Source organism: Pinus tabuliformis, chromosome 2_2 (assembly GCF_031772625.1).
Source record: "Pinus tabuliformis cultivar Carrire ecotype Pingquan chromosome 2_2, CPIR1, whole genome shotgun sequence".
Taxonomy (NCBI): domain Eukaryota; kingdom Viridiplantae; phylum Streptophyta; class Pinopsida; order Pinales; family Pinaceae; genus Pinus; species Pinus tabuliformis.
In genome coordinates this window covers 1,225,186,388-1,225,205,426 of record NC_142300.1, presented here as the reverse complement: position 1 = coordinate 1,225,205,426, position 19,039 = coordinate 1,225,186,388, and the positions used below count along the sequence as shown (strand labels likewise).

The window sequence follows — 19,039 nt, the reverse complement described above, 5'->3', positions numbered from 1 at the left end:
GAATATCTTGTGTATTATGTGTGTGTGAGCTTATTTTTTTGTTCTCTACCTTTTTTATTGATTTACCTTTACATGCATGCACTAATTACAATTAATTTTACAGATCTATAAATTAAATAAAATTGTAATAGTGTAGACTCTCAGATTTTTTAATATAATATTATCAAATATATTGTGACAGACTATCCACTGGAATATCCACAGAATTTTACGGCTCAGGAACCTTCAGTAGGTAGATTTTCAACATGAGTGGAATTCACAGTAGGAGGAAAATTTGCAGTAGGAGGGTTTGTAGTAGACTATATTTTTCTAAGCCTATCACTTCTTCTAGAATAGACTTTGGGTATTTTAGGAACAGAAGATGAGGGTTTGTCTTCCTTATTTCGACTTTTGGTTTGCACAATGGGGGTGTCCTGAGAGGAGGTTCCTGCCTAAGGGTTCTTGATTTGTTTGGTACCCTTTTTCCTTCCTTATTTAGACTTAGGGGGCTGGGGTTGAAACCCTCCCCAAAATAGAAAATGGCTCCATGTTCTTCCAGCCTTTTCCAACTGACTTTCAATTAATAATTTAATTAAAGCCTTGTGATAAATGAAGTGTGGAGATGGGTTTGTCCTGGCCCGAACCTAAGCAGCCATATGCTTCATACTTTCTAATAAAAAATAACATGCATTCATTCTCAATTGTCTTGCTAGGTGAGCTAAGAAATGAAAATGATATAAGTTTACCCGGTTAAAATGCCCTTCACATGTGAAATATGACTGGGTAATTCACAACAGCCCATGCCATTTGTCTTCCAACCAAGACCTCTACACCCCTGCCTTCCAATTCCTTTCTTTGAACTCGGCCTTTAGGAAGAACGAGACATCAATCCCAGCTAAGATGTGGCTCCTAAAGACTCTTTCTCCATATGTAGGTAGAGTTGTGACCTCTAAAATCAACTCCTATGTCACCTAGAACGAAATCCCTCCAACCTCCACACGCTGACCATCAAAACCCTGGGAAAATGCTCATGCAACCTCATCGTGGAAGTCGGTGCATCATTTGAAAAATTCCTCCCACCCAGCCTGTTGAAAATGTTGTTGAATGTCCGGGTAGATCTCAAGAAGATCAGGTCCTTTTGGTTCATTTCTATTTAACCTCCCACTTTTCCCCATTATCTTTACAGTCTCGTGATCACACAGAAGAGAGGATCAAGATTCGATCATGTATCTCCATCGAGTAGCTTGAACAGAACGGTTTTCCAGTGATAAAAGATAACATAAATCACAATGGAAATGAACAATTACTATACGGGGAAAAACAATGATGTTTCAAGAATGTGTGTTAGATCACTGATTGACGAGTAAAATGATGACTTAACCCTTCGATGATTACAAAACAATTGCATACCTCTTTGGCAGTGGAAAACACTCTTTCATCACGTACCTTTCACCTTTTGATTTATCGTGGTATGACATGGTAATCATTATTTCATTGTTGAAGTGGAACGTGTCAATGCATTTGAAAAATTGAAATTGAAAGTTTATGTTTGCCGCTGATACTCTAGTTACTAGCAAATACCTGAGAACGCTAACACTCCCATTGTGAGCATATTTCTCTAGAAAAATTATTGAACTCACAAAAGCGTTGATAGTCCCACTATCAAAATTGTTTCATGTTTAGTTCAAATATTTCGTTGACACTATAATTGTGAGCATTAAAAAATTTCAAACTTAAATAAATGTGATGATAGGTATAAAAAGGTATGGTAAATAAATAAAAATATATCAATTAGGATTAGAAATCAACATCTAATTATATACCAAGCCTATTGCAAAAATACCATAGACCAAATTATTATTAATACCATGCAAAATAACATTATTAAATATAATATTCATATCATTAAATTTAATAAATTTGTATTAATACAATATTAATTTATATATATGTATTAACTCTAGATATATATGGGAGGGGAGAACAAAGGCATAAATTGATAGAGGTGGAGAGATAGGGTAAATCACAAGGGAGAGATGGAGATAAACTGAAGGAAAGGGGAGAGGATGAATGAAGAGAGAGAGAGAGAGAGAGAGAGAGAGGGAGATGAGTGAGAGAGGTAGAGAAGGGTAAGAAAGGGAGAGGAAGAGATAAAGATGGAGGTGGAAGAGAGAGAAGGAGAGAGGGATGGAGATAGTGAGAGGATTGGAGGGCAGAGAGAGAGAGAGAGAGAGAGAGATGGGGGGAGAGAGGGAGGTAAGGGAGAGAGAGGAGGAGAGAGGGAGGGATAGAGAGATGGAGGGGTAGGGGGAGAGAGGGAGGAAAGAAGACATGTAGAGTAATAAGTGGAGAGAGAGAGAGGGAGTGACAAGGGAGAGATGGAGAGAGAGTGTGTATGTTTAGGGGTGATATAAAGAGACAAAGAAGGATAGATGGAGACAAGGGGGAGAGAAGGAGAGAGAAGGAGAAATGGAGGGATATAGTAACACAGTTGGAGAGAGAGAGAAAGAGTGATGGGGAAGAGAGAAAGGATTGTAGAGACAGAGAGAGAGAGAGAGGATTGGATGGAAAAGAGAGAGAGAGAGAGAGAGAGAGAGAGAGAGAGAGAGAGAGAGATTGGATGGAAAAGAGAGAGAGAGAGAGAGAGAGAGAGAGATAGGCGATGATATAGGGAGGTGGGAGAGAAATGGAGAGAGAGGAAGGATGAGATAGAAGAAGAGAGTGATGGGGGAAGAGAGAGGGAAGTAGGATAAAAATGGAGAGACAAGAAGGATGAGAGAGAGGAGGAGAGAGGGAGGGATAGAGAGATGGATTTGGAGGTGGAGAGAGGGAGGGAAGAAGAAGGACACAGAGAGTGAGAAGTGGAGAGAGAGAGAGAGAGAGTAACAGGGGAGAGATGGACAAAGAGTGTGTATGTTTGGACTGAGATAATGAGACAAAGAAGGAGAGATGGAGAGAAGGCGGGGGAGGGAGAAGGAGAGAGAGAGGCATATAGTAACATATTTGGAGGGTGAAGGGAGATAGAGAGAGAGTGGTGGGAGAGAAATGGAGAGAGAGGAACGAAGAGAGGGAGGATGCGAGAGTGGAGAGAGGTAGGGAAAGAGAGATGGAGGGGGAGAGAGAGCAAGGTAAGAAGAAATACATAGAGAGAGAAAGGTGGAGAGAGAGAGGGACAGTGATAAGGAAGATGGAGAGAAGGAGAGAGGACAACAAGAGGGAAGAGAGATAAAAGCATGGGGGAGAGAGAGAGAGAGAGAGTGAAGGAGGGAGTGATAGATAGATATATTGAAGAAAGAGGGTGTATGTTTTGGGGGTGATATAGAGAGACAAAGTGATATGTTGTTGAATGTTAGTTTTGTTGTGCTAATTTCAACATCAGATTTAAAAATAATTGTTTAACATTTGCTTCATGTGCATAGGTTTCCTTATGGTGTATGTGAATGATAACAAGTAAATGTATCAAGTTTTATGTTAAATTCGAGAGAAAAATAGCATGAAAAACAAATGTTGAACAACAACAATCGAATGTATAACAAACCATCGAAATGAACATTTAACACAGTGTTTTGATGAAGGAGTTCACTCTCCTGGGATACATCTCCTTGGTCCAGCTTCCATGGCTTGGGCCTCTGTATTAGTTCAAAATGGGAAAAGTAATGTTTACAATGCTCTACTATTCCTGAAACCAGCTTCAATGTGCTCAGAACATGAAAATCATCTAGGAACACCTTTTCCTGATCCCAATTTGGTTGAATTTTTCAAAAGTTATGACCAACATTGTTTCTCCTAGTAAACCTCCACTAAAACTGGAGGAACTCTAGTTAGTCCTGCTAAAACTAGAGGAATCCCCAGATTTGTTGGATTCGTTATCTTCTCCTCCAAACTAAACTGCAGTAAATTGATATTAAGCGCAGTTTAATTAAACGTTAATTCATGGTTAGCGCATAATCCACGGTTAGGTTAACTGTCAACCTTCAGATGTTGTGGTAGTGCTCACATAGGTGGTATAAATGTCGCACTTATGTTGGCAGTTTTTGGTTAACCGTTAACCGTAGCCGTCAGGGTTGTGGTTGCATTCACATGGGAGGGGTCTAGTCTGCGTACTTTCTCCCTACTCCCCCAACCGCAAAGTGTTAACACTTTAAATATATGCAGAGACTATTACATGTTAAGTCACAATGATGCGGTGGAGCTGTAAGCCATGTGGTTTGTTCGGTGTAAGTACCGGGTTTGACTCTCCAGCCTATCATAAAAAAAAATTTGAAGCGTGCCAATGAACCTGGCCTTTGGGGAGGGACACATGGCGGCCTCTAGGCTTACCACTTGTCCCCTCCTCATTGGTCCATCCTTCATCCAATGAAAACAAGCCACGTCACCACACCTGCAGACCAACCACAATATCACACTTGGCGAAACTTGATAGGTAGTTGAACACCTTTGACCCTACCCAGTCACCTACCACGTCAGCAGTATGGACAACTAACTATGCAATGACTGTACATTTCTTTTTCAAAAATTCCTCTATTTGGCAAAGCGTATAGAATGTGATATCTTCCTCATACGAGCTCATTTTTTAGTGAAATGAGTTGCATTGGAATCGTATTGCCGAGACGAACGTGGGTGTTCAAGTTTTGAGTGATTTTGATAACTTTGATTTTTGAGCTAAATATTGAGCACCTAACCATTCCTCCCTAGTAGAAGCCTTTTGGACCCCAAAAGATACTATCAATTGTTCAACATGTGAGGGTACAACTCCCTCACCTTCTCAATCTACAACCGTTTGGCCTTAGAAGTTTTTTCTCCCATGAGTCCCACTCTAAGGTATTCGACATTCCTTCTCTTTGAAGTTCTAGTTCTTCTATCAAGTATGAGATCTTGCTGAAGTTCATCAAGATATTCTGGCGAGAAATCATCATTGATGGGAGCTGAGCATTCTCTGCTTGATCATCAATCAGAGGAGGCTCAAACAATCTCAAATTCTCAACATTAACAACAGAGTATATTTTCATATAAGGAGACAAATCTAGCTTAAATGCATTGTTACCAATCTTTTCCAGAATTTTAAAAGGACCATAACAGATTGGCTTAAGATTTTTACCTTTCGCTTGAAGTCTCTCTTTGCTAATATACAACCAAAATTCATCTCCAACTTGAAATTTATGATCGACACAATGTTTGTCATGCCTTGCCTTGTAGCTGCTTTGACTTCTTTCAAGCTATTCTTGCACTGTGTGATGTATCAACTGAATTTGCTCAATGAACTTCCTTGCCTTATCGATGTCACTATGACCATCAATGGTGACATATTTCTCAAAGATGAAGTCCAATGGCGATCTTGGAAAGTACCCAAAACATGCCTCAAATGGCAATGTGTTTGTGGAAGAATGCTTTGCCCTATTGTATGCATGTTGTATGTAATGAAATTGTTCATCCCATAACTTGGGATGTTTGCTACAATATCCTCTAAGAAGATGAATGGTTGTCCTATTGACCACCTCAAGTTGTCCATCTATTTGTGTATGAAAGGTTGTACTCTTCTTCAACTTAGTGTCCATCATTTCCCACAAATTTGACCAAAAATTCCCAACAAATTGAGAATCTTAGTCACCTACAATGGAAGTAGGAAGACCAAAGTGAACCCAAATATTTTGAAAGAAAAGATGAGTTGTTTGTTCCACTGTAATTTTCTTTTTAAATTGTGTTAGAATACACATTTTGCTGAACCTGACTACAATTACATACAAGTAAACATGACATTTCCTTGACAATGGAAGACCTCCTACAAAATCCATTAAGATACTTTCCCATGGACGTGAAGGTACCGGAAGTGGAGTGTAGAATCCTAGTTTCCTATTGCTAGGCTTACTTTTTGCACACAAAGAACACCCTCTAATGAAACGAGATACATTATCAAACATGTGTGGCCAATAACAATACCTTTGGAGATTCACTATTGTCTTTCCTACACCAAAGTGTCCAACAATCAATGAAGTGTGCACCTCCATTATGATATTGTTTCTTTCTCCTTGTGGAATACATAGCTTTCCCAAGTGATACAACAAACTATTATGTACATAGTAATCTAACTCTTCAATTTGGTTTCCTTGCCTCAAGCTTGCATACACATCTTTAAATTCATTGTCATATGCATATTGCTCAATGTAACTTTCATGTAAAAGAAAATTTTTCTTGAGTATAATATATGAATTTACAATAGGCCTAGTAATCAAATCAGCTACCTTATTGTAGATTCCCTTTTTGTACTTGATAACCAAATGAAATTGTTGTAGAAAACCCATCCATCTGAAGTGTCATCATTGCTGCAACTTTGATTGTGACTATAAGTACTGCAATGGTTGATGGTCAGTATGGATAATGGTCTCCTTCCCATCAAGTAGTGTTTCCATTTTCTGACACTTTGTACCAATGCATAAAGTTCTTTGTCATAAGTGGGATAGTTAGTCACAACTCCATTAAAAATTTTAGAATGAAATGAAATGGGCTTACTATGTTGCATAAGAACTGCTCCCATGGCATAATCACTAACATCCATTTGAATCTCAAATGGTTGTCTAAGATCCAAAAGAGCCAATACCGGTGTTGAATTGATCTTTTTTTTTTTAAGCATCAAATGCTTTCTGTTGTAAATCTCACCAATGGAAGACTTTATTGACACTAGTCAATGCATGTAGTGGAGCTACAATGGAAGAAAAATTAGCAATAAATTTCCTCCAATATTGTGCTGCCCCAAGAAAGCTTCTTACCTCTATAACTGTATTGGGCTTGGGCCAATTCAGAATGACCTCAACCTTAGAGGGGTCTATCTTCAACTCACCTCCTCCAACAATGTGTCCCAAATATACTAAAGAAGTCTTTCCAAATTCACACTTCGACATCTTTAAAAACAATTGTTCTTTTCTCAAGACATCAAGTACTTTGTTCACATGCATGACATGTTCATCTCTGGATTTGCTGAATATGAGAATATCATCTAAGTAAACAATGACAAATTCATCTAGAAATGGTCTCAATACATCATTCATAACTCTCATGAAAGTAGTTGGAGCATTTGTAAGACCAAAAGGCATAACAAGCCACTCAAACAATCCTTGTTTAGTTTTAAATGTAGTTTTCCAAATGTCCTCTTCAACTATTCTAACTTGATGATAACCACTTCATAAGTATAACTTAGTGAAATAATTTGCATACCTCAATTGATCAAGCAAATCATCAATTCTTGAGAGTGGATAATGATTCTTTACCATTATTTTGTTCAATGCATGGAAATCCACACACATGCGCCAAGTCCCATCCTTCTTTGGCACCAAGAGAATGGGTGAACCACATGGCGAAGTAGATGGGCATATGATACCTTTGTTCAACGATTCTTGAATTTTCTTCTTAATTTCCATGCTCTCCAATATAGACATCTGATACATGCCAATGTTTGGAAGTGGAACATCCTGCTACAGTTGTATCTCATGTTGAATTCCCCTCTTGGGAGGTAACCCCTTTGGTTCCTGAAACATCTCACCATGCTTGCTTACCACATCAAACAAGTCAAATTTTAACTTATCATCACAACCTTCAAAATATTCATAATCAATATCATTCCTTTTCTTTTATCATGAGAAGCACAAACTTTGTATTGCATTTACTAGTCTCTTCATTTGCTCTACATTAACCAAAGAAATATTTAACTTTTTGTGATGGGCTCCCACAATATACTCCATTCCATCCTTGAGCAATAGTTATTTTTTCTCATGGCGATAAAATACGTCTTTCCTATCATACAAATATGGGCTCACCATAATGATTCCTGAGATGTCAAGTGGAACTACATCTAACTCAACTTCATCAATGAACTTTTCAGTTTTGGAAAACCTGAATAAGCATTTCCTTGTAACCTGTAAATTTGCATTATTGACTATCCAACCCAAGGGATATGGCTTATGATGAGGTACAGTTTCAAGGTTAAGATTTTTAACCAAGTCTTCTGAAATTAAGTTCAATTGTGACCACTATCAAATAATATATCAATATTTGTATGATTTGAAATTACCCTTACATGGAACAATTTTATTCTTGATTCTTCATTTGGAGCATTGTTGTGACTATGTGAGGAACTAGTGCTTGCAACAACTTCTTTTCCTTTTGTGAACATGGCTGAAATCTTGGTCTCATCACCAGAATATGATCCAAGATCATGTTGTGTGGTAGCGGTCATCTTTTGTTTTCCCTTATTGCGTGGTTTCTTAGGCCTTAGTTCAAGATTTAATTTCCAACAATGGGTTTAATCATGCCCCGCTTTGGAGCAATGTTGGCATATAGCTTTCTCCCCTTCTTTCTTCACACTTGCACTCTTCTTTCCCTTCCATTTTCCACCCTTCTCTTTCTCCTTACCTTGAATGGCTTCTTCTTACTACCCTCCTCCTGAATGTTGTTTCCTCTTGCTTCAAGGTGCATGGCTTGCACACATACCTCATCCAAGTTGCTTGGATTGAATATAAGGATAGTATGTTTTAAGTAGGAATGATAAACTCCCAATATATTTCAACAGTGTATCTTGGGAATTCAAGCTTACTCCTAACAACAAAGCCCTCTTTCTAAACTCTTGGGTATAGTCTTGAGTTGTTTCACCCTTGAGTTGCCTAAAAGTTTGCCAACTCATAATGGCTTTTTGCATATAGGCTAGAGGATAAAACTGTCTTTTAATTACAAAAACAAATTCAACCGAAGAAATGGATATCTTACCATAAATTCACATTTCCTCTTGAGTCTTTGCTTCCCACCAGACTAATGTTGCTCCTTCTAGCCTCAATGAAGCCAACTGGATCTTTATGTCATCTTCTTGAAGGTTTTGAATTTTACAATAAAACTCCAATTATCGAATCTAATTGTCTAAATTTTCTACATTCACCTCACCATTGTACATGGGAAGTTCAAACTTAATGTCCAATTTGAGTAAGGGAGTTTTTTCCTTGGGGGGTTTTTAATGAGTATGAACAGTTTTTGTGGAGGAAGTGGAAGATGATGTTTTCTTAGATGTTTTGGATGATGAAGATGGTGAGGAAGACGAATATGGTGGATATGGAGGAGGCTTTCCTCCATTACACTTTAAATCATTATTTTCATCTTTTTTATCCTCTAAGCTTCCCTCTCCATGTGGAGGCTTAGAACTCTCTCCAGCCATTCTAGTATTCCTCTCTTCATAGAGGACTCTAACCATGTCAGTTAAGTCATAGAAAGCTTTCTTGAATGCTTCCTCTTTTGAAAGACCTTCACTCTTGCTCCAGACATGATGGCTTTGGATTCAAGCTCAGCTTCTAGTACTGCTTGTACCTCCTCAATCTCAATTGAAGGTAAAACTTTAGGTGCTTCAAGTGTAGCTGGGATTGGAACATTGGGTGGAGATTGTGGCCTTATGGCTCTCCTTCTTCTGGGCATTACCTTAGGAGTTGCAACCAATAGTTTCCCTTCTCCTCTCTACAACTTTAATAAGCATGAAAAATTTGAAACCATTAAACTACTTGCACAAAACTTAAGCTATCAAGAAAATAACCTTTACTCTGATACCAACTTGATCTGTTATTGAAAGTTAGTTTTTTTGTGCTAATTTAAACTTCATATTTAAAAACAACTGCTTCAATTCATGAGAAAAATAGCATGAAAAACAAGTGCTAAACAACAGTAATCAAATGTACAACAAACCATCAAAATGAACACTTAACACAATATTTTGATGAAGGAGTTCACCCCTCTTGGTCTACATCTCCTTGGTCCAGCTTTCATGGCTTGGGCCTTGTATTAGCTCAAAATGGAAAAAAATTGTTGTTTATCTACTACTCCTGAAACCTTCTTCAATGTGCTCATAACATCAAAATCATCTAGGAACACCTTTTCCTAATCCCAATTTGGTTGAATTTTGCAAAATGTATGACCAAAATTGTTTCTCCTAGTAAACCTCCACTAAAACTAGAGGAACTCGAGTTAGTCCCGCTAAAACTGGTGGAATCCATGGATTTCTCAGATCTGTTATATTCTCTGCCAAACTAAACTTTCATTAATTAATATTAAGCATGGTTTATTTAAATGTTAATTGGTGTTTAGCGCATAATCTGTTGTTAGATTAATTGTTGGCCTCTGGATGTTGTGGTAGTGGTCACATAGGTAGTATAAATGTCACGGTTACGTTGGTGATTTTTGGTTAACTATTAACCGTAGCCACCTGGGTTGTGGTTGTGTTCACATGGGAGGGGAATGGCCTGTGGGCTGGCTCCCTCCTCCCCCCAACCGCAAAGTGTTAACACTTTAAATATATGTGGAGACCATTACATGTTAAGTCACAACAGTGTGGTGGAGAAGTAAGCCATGTGGTTTGTTCGGTGCAGGTCTCGAGTTCGACTTTCTGGCCTGCCAAATAAAAAATAAAAAAAAATTAAGCACGCCAATGAACCTAACCTTTGGGGAGGGACACGTGGCGGCCTCCAAGCTTGCCACTTGTCCCCTCCTCATTGGTCCATCCTCCATCCAATGAAAACAAGCCACATCACCGCACTTGCGGACCAACCACAATCTGACAGTTGGCGAAACCTAGTAGGTAGTTGACCACCTTTGACCCTACCCAGTCACCTTCCACGTCAGCAATATGAACTACTCACTGCGTAGTGACTATACATTTTGTTTTCAAAAATTCCTCTGTTTGGAAAAGCAGACAAAACGTGATATCTTCCCCATACGAGCTCGATTTTTAGTGAAACAAGTTGCGTTGGGATCATATCGACGAGATGGATGCAATCATTCAAGTTTTGGATGATTCTGAGAACTTTTATTTTTGAGCTAAATACTGAGCACCCGATCACAAAGGGAGATAGAGATATAGATGGGAGGCGAAGAGAGGGAAGAAGAGAGAGACGGAGACAGGGAGGGGGGGGACAAAGATATTGATAGATATTGAGTGAGAGTATGTGTGAGTTTGGGGCGTTGAGATAGAGAGACAAAGAAGGAGAGATGGAGGGAGATATAGGTATAGATGGAGGGGGGGGGGAGAGGGAAGAAGATTTCTTGCATTAGATGCATTGATTTCAGTGTATATGGTGATTTCTAACCCTATTTGATTGCATGGACTGGATGCATTTATTTTAGAGTAGATTTTGATTTCTAATGACTTTTTATTACTTGCACTAGATGCATTGATTTTAATGTAGATAATTTCTAATCCTATTTGATTGCTTGCACTAAATGCATTGATTTTAGTGTAGATGGCGATTTGTAATCCTATTTGATTGCTTGCACTAGATGCATTAATTTCAATGTAGATGTTGATTTCTAATTATATTTGATTGCTTGCATTATATGCATTAATTTCAATGTAGATTTTGGTTTCTAATCCTATTTTCTTACTTGCACTAGATACATTGATTTCAGTGTAGATGTTGATTTTTAATCCTATTTGATTACTTGCTTTAGATGCATTAATTTCAATGTAGATATTGTTTTCATTTGATTTCTTGCATTAGATGCATTGATTTTAATGTAGATGTTGATTTCTGAATTGATGTAATTGAATGTATAATGGTATATTAATTTTAAAGTGATTGGATTAACAATGTGCATTGATTTCATTGTGAGCACAAAAAATTATTGACAATGTATGTTGATTTTTGTGTTATAGTAATTCAACCTATTAATATTGGAGAGCAAGAGAGGCAAGGTATGATGTTTACTAAAACATGTTGAGCTAAAGATTTAAATGGTTTACGATTTCAACTGTCCTTTTCATATAATCGATATGAAAAGATGACAAAACTAACAAGGGTAACTTTGACTAGCAATTCTATTACTCATAGATCCACTCTCCTTACTACCTCACCCTTGGAACGTTCGAGCCTATTTTCCTTAATAGCCCCTTAAGGCATTGAGAATGGCGATGCGGCTTTTTTGTGTGACAATAAGAATAGTACAAGAAAATAGTTTGAGATTGATCACAATGAAGACTATTTGTAATTGACTACATTCTTATTATTCAAATTTTCTATCATTAAACACTATTACATTATCACTTTACATTCAAAAAATTTATTTCATCATTTTTCATCATTAAAGTTATTAACAATATTTATCATCTCAACAAACTAAGGTAACTAAGAAAATTTAAAATTAAAATGACCAGATAAATCTTAGACATATTTTGCATATTTAAAATGATTATATTAATATTAGATGTATTTACATATTATTGATAAAATTAATCATATGTTCGATAGATTTTCCTTGTTAGATCTAAGACCTTTGTGATCCATAATGTGGATACAAGTCTTTCGGATTAACCACGTTGTTAATCCTAACAATGTGATTAATCTGAGAGACTTATATCTAGATTTTCATTGGTCGCACATGAATAAAACTAGCCTAGATCCATCTTAACTCTGGATCTATCAAGTCCTGAGAGGGATCAAATCTCTCAAGGTGCAAACCTTTCCTCAAGTTTTGCACTAGAAAAAGAGGTTTGCACCTCGAGAGATTTGATCCCTCTTAGCGCTTGATAGATTTGGAGTTAAGATGGATCTAGGCTGTATAAAACATAAATATACCAATGAAATACATAAGTTTGAAAGATCGATAAAGTAAAACCTCAAAAACAAAGCGACGAACAAATCGAAAATATAGTGGATAATATATCATAAACCTCCATGTGACTGCTTAAAAAGGAGTAAACTCTAAAATAATTAAATATTTTGTAGTACAGAGCAAACGATTTTATAAAGATTGGATTGTACACCTGTAATATTAATCCATATTTAATGGTACTATACACATGTACCATCTGTGCCACGTGTATTTGTGAGGTTTGTTTTTTAATGTTATTATTTTTAAATTATTATTTTTCTGGCAATTGAATTTTAAACCCCATAAAATTAGTCAAGTCATTGTCCTCGACCAATAATAAAATTAAAATATAATTTTTATAAAAATATAAATATATTTTAAAATTTTCAAAATATTGAATTTAATATTTAGATTTTTCAAAACTTTAATAAAAAAAAAAAACAATATAACCTGCCAAAAGCACATATAAAAAATTGGCCAGTATAAAAATAGTAATAATAGCATGGCTGATGGGATTTGAGTACACGTACCCATGGTCACAACGTTGAATTCTCACCACTAAAGCAAAGATCAAACAGTATAATTTAATAGGTCCATATTTTTATAAAATTAAGAACTAATTAGAATTGTACTTGTGTCACCGAAATGGGCTTAGAGTTACATCAATGGGTGAAAGTACACCATAGTTCATTTATGAATCATAGTGGTAGTAAATGTATTATTAAAAGTTTTCGCTGCATTTTTTTTAAATTTTAATGGTGTAATTTGTAAGATTTACAAATGATATTAGAGGACTATGTCTTTTACATTCTGTGGGGTATTTGGAGAAGCCTAAATGCATACATTTTGGAAGCGATAGTGGTAGAGGAAAGAGGAATTTGCTTGAAGATAGCAAGTTTTTATATGTAGATTGAGATGAAAATGAAGAAAATTTCTAGAAGGGTTTACTAGTTGGAGGACGTGTGGAAAAGATTTCCAACAGGTTGTTTTTATACAATAGAATCAAACGTGTTTGACTTGGTTATTTAACTCTTACTTGTCTTGTGCACATTGAATGAGATTCATCATCATAAATGTAATTGTTAGTTGGATTTGAAAGATTTAGTCCAACTAAAATTTCTCCTACTTTGGTGTTTGGTTGAGATATTTTATCAACTAGTTGATTGTATGGTTAAGATAGAATTTCTATCTTGAAACAATACTTGTCGTATTTATATGTGATGTTTAATAGAGTGCAGTGTTGTTTTTGGTGTGCAATTGGTTTCTCAAATGTTTGTGGCAATGAAGTTTATATTGTTTTGAAGCCCGAAGATTTTTATCTCTTGGAACAATGGTGTCGGAACAAAAATAATAGAGCAGAGATTTTACCTCTTTGGGGTTTTTATTTTGGGCAACATGACTTGGAATTGCTTCTATAAGCATTTTTTGAGATTCCAAAGTGATTATAGATTGGGTAATGAAGAGATCAAAATTTGGACCACCAATGCTTATAAACTAGATGCATTGCATAAGATAGATGCTAAAATCTGTCCTTTCCTCATAACTATAGGGAACATAATTATATAGCAGATTTTGTGTCCAAAGAAGGATGCAACACAACACCAAGGAAGACATATTTCTATACATTTTTCAATGGATCTTGCCATGATTCTGAGAGAATAAATATTGTTTAGTCAGTGTGTGCTTTTTTCATGATTTAGCCATAATTATGTAGTTTTCTGTGCAAATTAATTTTTTCAAAGATAATTTTTATCTAGAAATATTACATGGAAAATATTAAATTTTGATTTGGGTGAGGTACTAGAAGTAGAATGACATATTTTATATAAAAGGAAATATTACATAGAAAATATTAAATTCTGATTTGGGCAAGGGACTAGAAGCAGAATGACATATTTTATGTAAAAGTTAAAGATACGTAGTCAAGATATATAGTTTAGAAGTTACAGTTTGAGTGGGCTTAATGGTTAAGAGCATGTTTCCTCTTAAGAGGTCACAAGTTAAAAACCAAAGGAAGGTAGAGTATGTATGCCTTCGTAGACTTAGCAGTCAAATCGCTACACAAAGGTGAGTCCCTTGTTCCACAAACAAGGGGGTATCATACACCAATTTGGTTGGCTTGGTTGTGACCTTAAAATTAGATAATAATAATAATGCCGCAAAATTATGCCTAATTAAACCATCCTATTTAAATGTGGAAAATAAAATCCACCACAAAATTAGAACATAGAATCTAGCTAGAAAATTGATGTAACTATTTAAAAGATATTCAAAAGTGAAACATGGAATCTAAGTTCTAGTAATTTATTTGTGATAGTTATATGTTGAAGAATCCATATGAACCGTCGTATTTATTTAGGAATTTCGAAAGCTCTTCAAATCTGAGTGTTGAATTTTAATTCTCTGATCATCATATCTGCTTGAATTTTTTTATTTTGTCTATTCACATAGTACCTACCTTTCTTTACCAAAATTTTGTATAGTTGATTTCATATTGTGGCTCCTAGGACTTTATCAATCTTCGTTGTAAAATTTAATTTGAAACGATGACATTGCATTTACTTACAGTTGATGATATATTTTTAGGTTTGCCAATTTACATGGACCTGCTTTTAATAGAATTTAGTGTGTCTGGTTTCGTCTTGACTCCTGGTTTTTAAAATTTTAAATCGCATATTCGCTGTGTATTTTTTTTTAAATCAAGGAGTCTGCATCAATATCCTCTTTAAAATTTAATTTCAAAAATTCTATTTGCATTTATTTACTAGTTGTTCATACATTTTAATCATAGAAATTACTTAAAAAAAAAAAAATATTTTAAAGTTAATTAAAATTGTTGGAATTTATAACATGTTTTATAGGTTTTGTAGACATATTTTTTTAGTTAAAATTACTTAAAATCTATTGGAATCACAATATTGATATGTGAATTCTCTGCCATTAAAGTCTCCCAAAAAAAATTTATGGTACTAAATCCATCTATATAATGAAAAACAAAATTTAAATAATAAAAAATCAAAATTTCAAAATTACATTTCAAAAAAAAGTTACAAATAAAAAAATTTAAAATCAAATATAGCGTCCTCACAATCATATTATTATTATATATATAACAATTATATTTCCATAATATATTAAAACACAAGTACTCAAACTTTAAAAATCATTTGCAAAATTACAAATGGTCCAACTTGGACCTCTTATGAAGCCATGAACCTGTAAAAGTTTCAGCGGGCATCATTTTTAGAAAGCAAAACAATTTCGCATTTTGTCACAGTTTCTTTCAAAGATCTACATAGTAGTTGTTTCTCGCTCTTATGTTTGAAAGAAAATATATTGAAAGCTCCATTATGCTCAGCAGCTTTGCTAAGCAATGATTAAACTTTTCTGAAACCGAGACTATGCCATTGCAAACCTCACAAAATAAATGGTATTCGCAATAAAATAACTGTTGATGAAAATAAATGGTATACACAATAAAATAACTGTTGATGAGATAGAGTAGTAGTACGCTGTATGTGCGATTACCTGTAAATGCAAACCTGCAAACGCACAAGACAGAAGATATAATAAATGCATATGTGTGATATCTGGAGGAAGTAACTGCGCAAAGTTGCTGAGAAGAAACAAACTCAACAAAGAAAAACTAGAAAAATTTAGATGAAAATATATTGCACTGTGTATGTAGATATATATTCTGACCTCAATAGTTAAAGTTAAAGAAAACTTCAGCAGATTCTAGGCATCTTCAGTACAGAGAAACTACCGTTCCCTCCATCCATATAAATCTTCATCTCCAGGCATGCACTAAGGTCATCCAGACTGATGTATTGCTGCTTGGCTGCCATGGGTGAGATGAAATATTTAGCGGCATGAGCGGAATTGTGTATCCACACGTATGGCTCATAACTTCTATCGTAGAAGAAACTGCTCTCCCCTTTGGTAGAATAGGTTCTGTATATCTTCCTGCGCTTCAGCGTCTTAGTGCAACCGGGTTTCAGTGTGTAGGCTTTCACCAGAATCGATCCCACCCTTATCTGTATGTCAACAGGCCAGTCCGTCAGATTTTTTACCCTCGTCTTGGATTTCGATGATCTCTTCCCCATCATCAAGAAGAACAGGGATGAACACATTATTTCCCTATCACTCTCTTTTCCTCCTCCAATGAAAGTGAACGTCTTATCGACCAGAACAGAGCCAGCATTTATTCCTGTGATATTAGGGCAAAGAGGTGGCGTTCGAGAAGGATGTGAAACTTCGAATTGCTGGGGAAGATTTATGGGCAGCAGTGCAGCGAAATATCGCCTTTTCGGAAATCGAATAAGGGTAGTTCAAGAACAAAATTTCATTTGGTTTGACTGGAGAATTCAATAATTTTGTACATTCTCGTCTGTGGGAGTCGGGACTCGGGATGTGTTAGTATAACCTTGGTTGATGTGTCTGTTGTGCCGCAGCAGCTTTACAGAGTATGGTACTTTCTGTAAATGCTGCCAAGCTGAGAATATTTAGTATTTAGGTATATATATTAAATCCCAATTACGGCTTTAGAGATGACAGAGGACCGACAGACATGGCAGAGAGCCCGAAAATAAGCCTGCGCGGCGCCCATTTAAATGCCTGCGCTGTATATTAAATGGTTCCTTCCCGTTGGACACTGCAGAGAGCCCGAAACTAAGCCTTAGCGATAAATTGATTGTAGGTATCTTCGTATTCATGATGTTGATGTTGTAGCGTAAAGAGATTTGTATGGTCAGTAATTTACATTTAAATTAGCGAATGTCATGGTTTCCAGCTGCCATACTCAAACCTTGTGAATGGAAGCCAGAATGGCATGGCTTCCGTGCGTGAAGCTTTTGGGATGGCCAATGAGATCAATTTAGATTTTGTCATTAGATTAGATATATTTTAATGGAGTATACTAGACTCAAAGTTTTAAGGTATCCAAACTCCATATTAGATGAGATATCATATTCTCAAGTTTTTTTCTAGAATAACTTTTTTGCTTAAGTTGTCCATCTTTAGACCACTTTCAAACTGATTACAAATGGCTTCAGAAGATGGACATTCCACATTCCATGATGAAGTGTTACTCGGTTTCAATTGCTCCATACAAATTCTTTCTTCCCACTCTTCCTTGGGGATTATCCATCTACCTGTTTCACACTTAAGATGGTGAGATCAAGTCCTCAGTTGTGCTATTAAACTTTTAGCCTCTCTCTTGATTGTGGCACTCTAAGTCTTTTCTTCATGCGATTGTGATGGGTTGAAGTTTTTGACATTTATCACTTTTTTTTTGCCAACTTGTTTTACCCACATGGCAGTGTTGAATTTTTCAAACACTCAATTTTATATCTCTTCTTTAGAATTAGGACAATCTCACCAATTAATTCCTCATTTTCTCACCCATTTGTCGTTTTGCTTCCTCCAAGTTTTCTTCCTACATTTTAGCTCCTTAGTGACAATCATCTTGGGCCAACGATGTGCCTCCATTCTTTCCATTTTTTTAGATAACTTAACAAATGGATGATTGTTGAAGCCTCCATCCGGAACGTTCCAACCTCACCTAGCAGGTTCTTATATGGGACCGTTGACTTGACTTTGTGGTCGCTAATGGTTAAGTTCTTTTGAATTCTTTCTAGTTGTCTCCACTTGTGATTTGACATGTTGCTCCCCCAAACTTCACATCCATATAGGACAACCAATGTAACCAACACTCCAAAAAATGTTTTCTTGGTTCTCTAGTCCCATAATTTTTCTTTCTTGCATCTGTTCTGAAGAAGGTAAGAAGTTCTCCACCCCCTTGGATCTTTTTAGTTATGCATGTCTCCCAACTGAATCTTTTGTGAAAAAAAATTCCTAGGTACTTGTACTCTTCCACTATCTCCATGGGTTTTTTTCTCAAATATGAAGCTAACTTGTTGCTTTTTCTATTTCAAAGAGAAGATCATGACTTCGGTTTTGCTAGTGTTTACTGTTGGAATTCAGAGGCACAGCAAACGAATAAAACACACAGCAGAAAAATAAACAAGCACATAAGACACAGCTTTTAACGTGGTTCACCCAACCAATCTGGGCTACGTCCACCAAACATAGGAATCAGGAATTTATTATTCAAATTGGAGATTACATCAAGAAATCCTCACACTCTCTTAGCAAACATCCGAATGGTTGCCTGTTATATAGCCTAGAGAATCTAACAGCCTCATTAATTCCCTCACATCAAATATAGGAGGCATTAACTCCCTCCCAACAACATGGAGCTAATCTAGGACCTGAATTCCTATTGTTGTCACCAGCTGAGATTTTTCCTATTTCATCCCAAACAGAAAATCTCAACAATCTCCACCTTGACAACAATTCGCCTGATGCCCTGTTATTATTATTTTATCTTTTCTGCAAGCCAAGAGAAGCCAAACACCAGCGTAGCTTCTCCAACAAAACTGGTTTCGTG

The 19,039-nt window shown here is 36.1% G+C and overlaps 1 long non-coding RNA gene across 1 annotated transcript; it reads right to left on the bottom strand.

The window, feature by feature from the left end:
- Positions 1–15,664: 15,664 nt before the first annotated feature.
- LOC149197910 (uncharacterized) lies at positions 15,665–17,068 on the bottom strand. The gene is made up of 2 exons (XR_016254241.1): positions 16,291–17,068; positions 15,665–16,130 (listed from the first exon to the last, which is right to left on the bottom strand). It is a non-coding gene; the product is annotated as an uncharacterized LOC149197910 (long non-coding RNA).
- Between the last annotated feature and the right edge of the window lie 1,971 nt (positions 17,069–19,039).